This window comes from Alligator sinensis, unplaced genomic scaffold (genome assembly GCF_000455745.1).
Source record: "Alligator sinensis unplaced genomic scaffold, ASM45574v1 scaffold65_1, whole genome shotgun sequence".
NCBI lineage: Eukaryota > Metazoa > Chordata > Crocodylia > Alligatoridae > Alligator > Alligator sinensis.
The window spans coordinates 1,438,324-1,444,465 of NW_005842037.1; positions in this window are offsets into that span (position 1 = coordinate 1,438,324).

Genomic DNA, 6,142 nt, shown 5'->3' on the forward strand with positions numbered 1-6,142 from the left:
AACATGAGACTGGGGGGGGTGTTAATTCAACTGACAGATAACTGACAGGTGGGGGGATTGGAATGCCATGCAGGAAGGTGAAGGGAAATGCAAAGCATGGAGGCTCTGCTGGCGACTTCTTTGCAGCCATTTAGGGCCTTCAGTCCAACAACTTGGATGGGCAGGCAGGCAAGCCCTTCTTGGTGGTTTTTCCAGAATCCTTCTTATCCGCTCATCTGATTTGCAGAGCACAGAATAATTCCCTGCATTCATTCCTTGGTTTTCAGCTCCACTTGTTATGCCACCACTGCTGCCGCCGCTGAAAAAACACACCCACAAAGGAAGCCTGATAATGATACCTGGACAGATAGGATCATCTGTACCATCAGTACTTGCACAGTGTGGTTGCAGGAGATAGTAAGACAGGCACATCAACTCTGTTGGCCAGGCAACACAGCAGGCATCATTCATGAGAAAGGGAAAGATAAGGGAAGTCCAGCTCAAATGTAGAAAACCAGTAGTGCTTATGTGCAGTGATAGAAGCTGAGTATTGCTAATTACTGGTCATTGATTGTTTCTTGATTTAAGCATAAATAATGCCTATGGTTACTGAGTGCTGGTAAAAAAAGACTTATAATAAAATATTGCATATTGCCTGAGGTTTAAAAAGCTAGAGTACTGTTTCTTGATAATGGTTACCTTGTAAATGCTGTGATGGTTGCTGTGATGGTTGGTTATATCCCAGAAGGACATAAAAGGAGACTCCCCAGATGACCAGGAAGCCTGTGACCAGGGAGCCAGCAAACAGGGACTGCCAACAGAGGAAGCAGTTTGCTGGCAGTTTGCTGACCAGTTTGTGGGTAGTAGCATAGCCTATTACCACACAATCACTCTCAGGCATGGCAGCAACTCATCATATCTGCAGGCATCTTGGCATTGCTGAGACCTCCACCCAGACAGAGCCCATGGCCCCAGTGTGGGAGCTTGAGGAGAAGGTACATCAGGGCCCATGAAGATTACATCAACAGCTACTGCCAGGCCCTACTCCAGGAAAAAGAAGAAGTAGAGAAGAAGAAGGTGGAGGAGGAGAAGGTGGACACAAAGAAGACTGGCCACAGAGACCCTCCCAGAGCTACCTAGAAGACAGTAGTCTCCAGATCCAGAGCATGCAGAACTAGGGCTACTCCTCCCCTGACACTGCATAACAGGCACGCTCCCCTCATCATGCATGTGGAGACTCCAACAGAGACACCAGAGGAGGAGGTAAGTATTCAGGAGGTAAGTACTCCCACCCCTAGGAGAGGACACTGGGTGGTGATGGTGGGAGACTCTCCTGAGGGGCATGGAGGGACCTATCTGCTGTCCGGACCCCTTGGCCCAAGAGGTCTGCTGCCTTCCTGGGGCCTGCATCTGGGATGTTGCGGAGACGACCCCAGGCTCATCCATCCCTTCAACTTCTATCCCATGCTACCCCCATACTACTACCATCCACATGGGCATGAGCAACATGGCCAGGAGTAATCCGGACCTGGTCATAAGTGACTACAGGGCTCTGGATGCTGGGCTCAAGGGACTGGGGGCTCAAGTAGCTTTTTGTTCTGTGCTTCCTGTTGCAGGCCACAGATCCAAGAGGGAAGGCTATGTGGAAGAAGTAAACAGACACCTCCGACAGTAGTGCTACCACGGGGGCTTTGGTTTCTTTGACCCCAGCACACACTTCAGGGAGAGAGGACTACTGGGATGAGACGGCATCCATGTCACATGGAGAGGTAAGTCTCTGTTCTCAGCCAGGACGGCTGATCTACTAGACAGGGCTTTAAACTGACTTTGTTGGGGGATGGGGAAACTCCAAGAGGAACATGCCTAGGGATTGGCGCACAAGAAAGCTCCCACATGGAGGACACTAAGATAACTGTTTTTGAAAATGCTAATGGAACGGTTCTCCCAGAGTTTCAGGAAATCTAGGGTGTCAGTTGAGGGCCCCAGCTGCCTGTACACCAATGCTAGGAGCATGGGGAACAAACAAGCATAGCTAGCCCTTCTGCTCTCTAGTGGGCAATATGACCTGGTAGGGATCACAGAAACCTGGTGGGACTTCTCGCGTAATTGAAGTGTAGGTCTACACCCGGCACAGAAGGGACCAAGCAGGGAGAAAAGGCGGAGGGGTAGCTCTCTATGTGGGGGAGCAGTATACCTCTCTGGAGGCTGACACTAGCTCCAAAGATAAGCAGCTTGAAACCCTTTGGGATAAGCTTCAGTGGGGGTGAGGTGAGAGAGACCTAACTATGGGCATTTACTACAGGCCACCAAACCAAGAGGAGTTTCCTCAAGAACTGACAGAGCCCGCTTGTGGAAGGGACTTGGTTGTCTTGGGCAACTCCAATTACCCAGACATAGATAGGGAAGCATGCTCGGCTAGGTTGGATCAGTCATGTAGCTTCTTAACTGTAATCGAGGAAGTCTTTCTGATCCAGGAAGTGCAAGGGCCAACCATAGATACCACTCTCCTAGACTTGGTCTTGCCCAAAGGAGATGATCTGGTGTGTGGCTTGAACATTGAGGGTAGTCTGGGCAACAGCAACCATGAGCTCATCAGGTTCACTGTCTGCCGCAAGGTTGACAAATCAACTATCAGGATTGAAGTCCTGAACTTCAAAAATGCTGACTTCAACAGGCGCAGGGCATTCATAGGGGAGGTGATGTGTGACCAGGGATGGAAGGTGAATGGGGTGCGCAAAGAGTGGTCGTTCCTCAAGGACACTATTCTCGAAGTGCAAAAGAAAACTGTTCCAATGAAGAGGAAAGGTAGCAGAAGGGCTGGCAAGCCCTCCTGGGAGCCCTCCTGGCAAGCCCTCAATAGGGACATTGTGATCCTCTTGAAAAAGAAAAAAGAGGCATACACACAGTGGAAGCTACAGACAGTCCTCAAGGATGATTTGGATTAAACTTGCACGGGTGGTAGCCTCTGCTGAGAGCATGAAGTCTGCCAAGCTTCAAGAAGATAGGTGCCGGAGTTTGGGAGGAACTGAACCCCAAATTCTTGATAGCAAAACTCATGTCATGTGTATGTGTTACACCACAGGGGAGTGAAAACTGCAGGGATGGTGGCCCCTGGTGAGGCCACAAAGCCTGCCAAGTTTCAAGGTCATAGATGAAGGGGTTTGGGGGGAACTGCACCTCAAGCTGCGGACAAGTCAAACTCGTGACATCAGTGACAGTGTGTGTGTTAAGGCGCAGCAGGATGAAAGCTGAAGGGATAGTGGCCCCTGCTACAGCCACAAAGCCTGCCAGCTGTCAAGGAGATAGGTGCAGGGCTTCTAGGTGGTGGACCCTGCACCTGTAGCTGCTGACAGGCAAAACTTGTGTCATGGGTGCTTGTGCAACTGACTGTCTCTGCCTAGGGGCAGTTGATTGTCTGTATTGATTCTTTCCTCTCTTTAGTGTGTGGTTTTGTAGGTGTTAATCGTTGCTAATTAACTCGTTATCTAGTAGCTACTAGTAGGTAGGTTCTGTGTATTGAGATGGTCCCTGAGTGAATCATGACTGATTTGGTAACTGGTAACACAGTAGCTTAGCAGCCAGGCCTGCAGAAGTTTCCCCCCACCCCGTGCCCCAAGACAGACACAGTTGCACAAGCACCCATGTCATGAGTTTTGTCTGTCAGCAGCTAGGGGTGCAGGGCCCCAGAACCCCCCTGCACCAATCTCCTCGACAGCTGGCAGGCTTCATGGCCACAGCAGGGGCCACCATCCCTGCAGCTTTCATCCTGCTGTGCCTTAACACACACAGTGTCACCCATGTCATGAGTTTTGCTTGTCCGCAGCTTGAGGTGCAGTTCTCCCCAAACCACTGCACCTATCTTCTTGAAACTTGGCAGGCTTTGTGGCTGCACCAGGGGCTACCATTCCTGCAGTTTTGACTCCACTGTGACTTAACACATATACGAGACTTGAGTTTTGCTTTCAAGAATTTGGGATGCAGTTCCCCCCAAACTCCGGCACCTATCTTCTTGAACCTTGGCAGGCTTCATGCTCTCAGCAGAGGCTACCATCCCTGGAAGTTTCATCCAAATCAGACAAAAAACAACAAAGTTATAGATATTTCATTGATTCCCCATTATACCCTATGGCTGGATCTCCAAGGTGGCTTCGAAGCTTCGGCTGGATCGAAGTGAGAAACCAATCCAGAGTTCCAGATCAGATCCCTGGCATCTGAAGTGGCCAGATCCAAAGCTGAATTAATAGCTGCCCACTTGCACAGGCCTAGTGCCTGGGTCATGAGTTAGGAGCAGCAGGATGGCTCAGGGGCCTAAGTCTTGGAGTGAGGGGCAACAGATTGGACTGGAGTAGGGTACCTAATTTTTTTAATGGAAATATGGTAACCATAATGACAGTGATATAAGGGCTGGTTGCCTTCTGCCATTGTGTGGGTCTGACTGTGGGGTGAGACTGTGCAATTGTGCCTGGCACGGCAGCACAAGGGAGCGTGGCAGCTATGGGATGACTTCACTCAGTGCTATGAATGGGTGGGCACTAGTTGCTCTAAGGGCATCTGAAAGCAGATTAGGCGGTGATGGTGCCATTCTCGCCTGCTGCCATGAGTCTGACTGTGGGGTGACCTTGTGCAGTTGCGAATGGTGTAGCAGCCAGCACAAGAAAAAGTGGTGGCTACAGGCTACGTTCAGTGCTATGAGAAGGCAGGTGCCATTTGCTCTGTTTGACTGAAGGTCAAATGAAAGCAGTCCATGGCATCTCATTTAGTCACCCAAGCAGTTTTTCACTCCTGGATTGAACCGGGGCAGATTATGTGGTAACTGTGCTGTTCTCATTAAGGGCTGTTTGCTCTCAGGGCCTAATTGTGGAGTAAGTTTTTGCATGGAGGCTGCAGGCTAAAATCCTGTGATCAGAAGGGAGCCATTTGCTTGGAAAGCAAATGAAAGCAAGGGTGAGTGTTCCCAAAAGTTTGCAAATAAAAACTTTTTTTGCAAATATCCAATTGGTCTGAAGACAAACAATCACCACCACTATCACGAGTTTTGATTCCTTTTGCCTGTAGACCAATACGGGTATCAACCTGTATCCCTAACCCCTTTAGGGTCACAGGTAATTCTTTATTCCTGGATGGAACCAGGGGCAGATTAAGGGGTGAGGGTGCTATTGTCACCCTGGCCAGGGCATGGCTGGGGGAGGGAGAGGGAGAGTAGGGTGTGGGTGTCCATACAGAAGTACAAAGCTTGATTCATGTCAGGCTGGGTGGACCGCAACATCTGGTGGGCAACACCTGGTGTCCAAAGAAACACATTAAACCCAGTTACCAAAACAGGGAAGGTAACCTCTTCCTCTCCTATCTGCAATTCAAAGGGACATCTGGTGAACAAAGGGGTGAACTACACAAAAGTTGCAGCACTGTCTGGTGGACAAAGGGGCTCATTACACTGGAGTGCATTTTTGTTTTCATGGGAGGAATCCATGGACACACTGGTTTCATTCCTGGTGATCCAAGATAAAATACATTGGGATGTGTTTTACTTTAAACCTCCAAAAATGCTTTTAAATTGCCAGAAAGAAACACACGTGCAAACTAATGCTGTTAAATCACAAAAAAGGCAAATTTCACCATGTGTAGAAGTGCCCTGTAGTGCTAGCTCTCTGCCTTCAGAGCTCATGGCAAGCCCATAATTGTCAGAGTACAGTGAGCAGTATCTTCTTTTGCAGATTCAAAAAATCCTATGAATCCTAACAAGGGCACATTTGCCAAATTAAATGATGCTGTGGCATATTCTAAAGATTTACTGGGTATTGCAGTTGTCAGCATTGCTGTACTTATGCTCTTGTCACGAATTCCATTATAAACTGCTGATGTAAAAGGTTTTGGGGGGGTATAAAAGCCAATACATTTGCTGAGTAAAACCTCTCTGAGGAGTGAATTTCATTTTATAAATTAAAAAAAGGAAAAGAAGAAAATCAAAAGGAAGCCATCTATGCAGTATAAATCATAATTACTTAACAGTAGTGTAAGAATGATGTTGTAGCCGTGATGGTCCAGAAATTATGTGAGGCAAGGATTTCTTATTTTAGATGCATTCTTTTAAACTCACAATTCAGAAGTGCCTTCATTTTTTAAAGATTGCAAGTAAGTTATGTAAATATAAATGTAAACCACA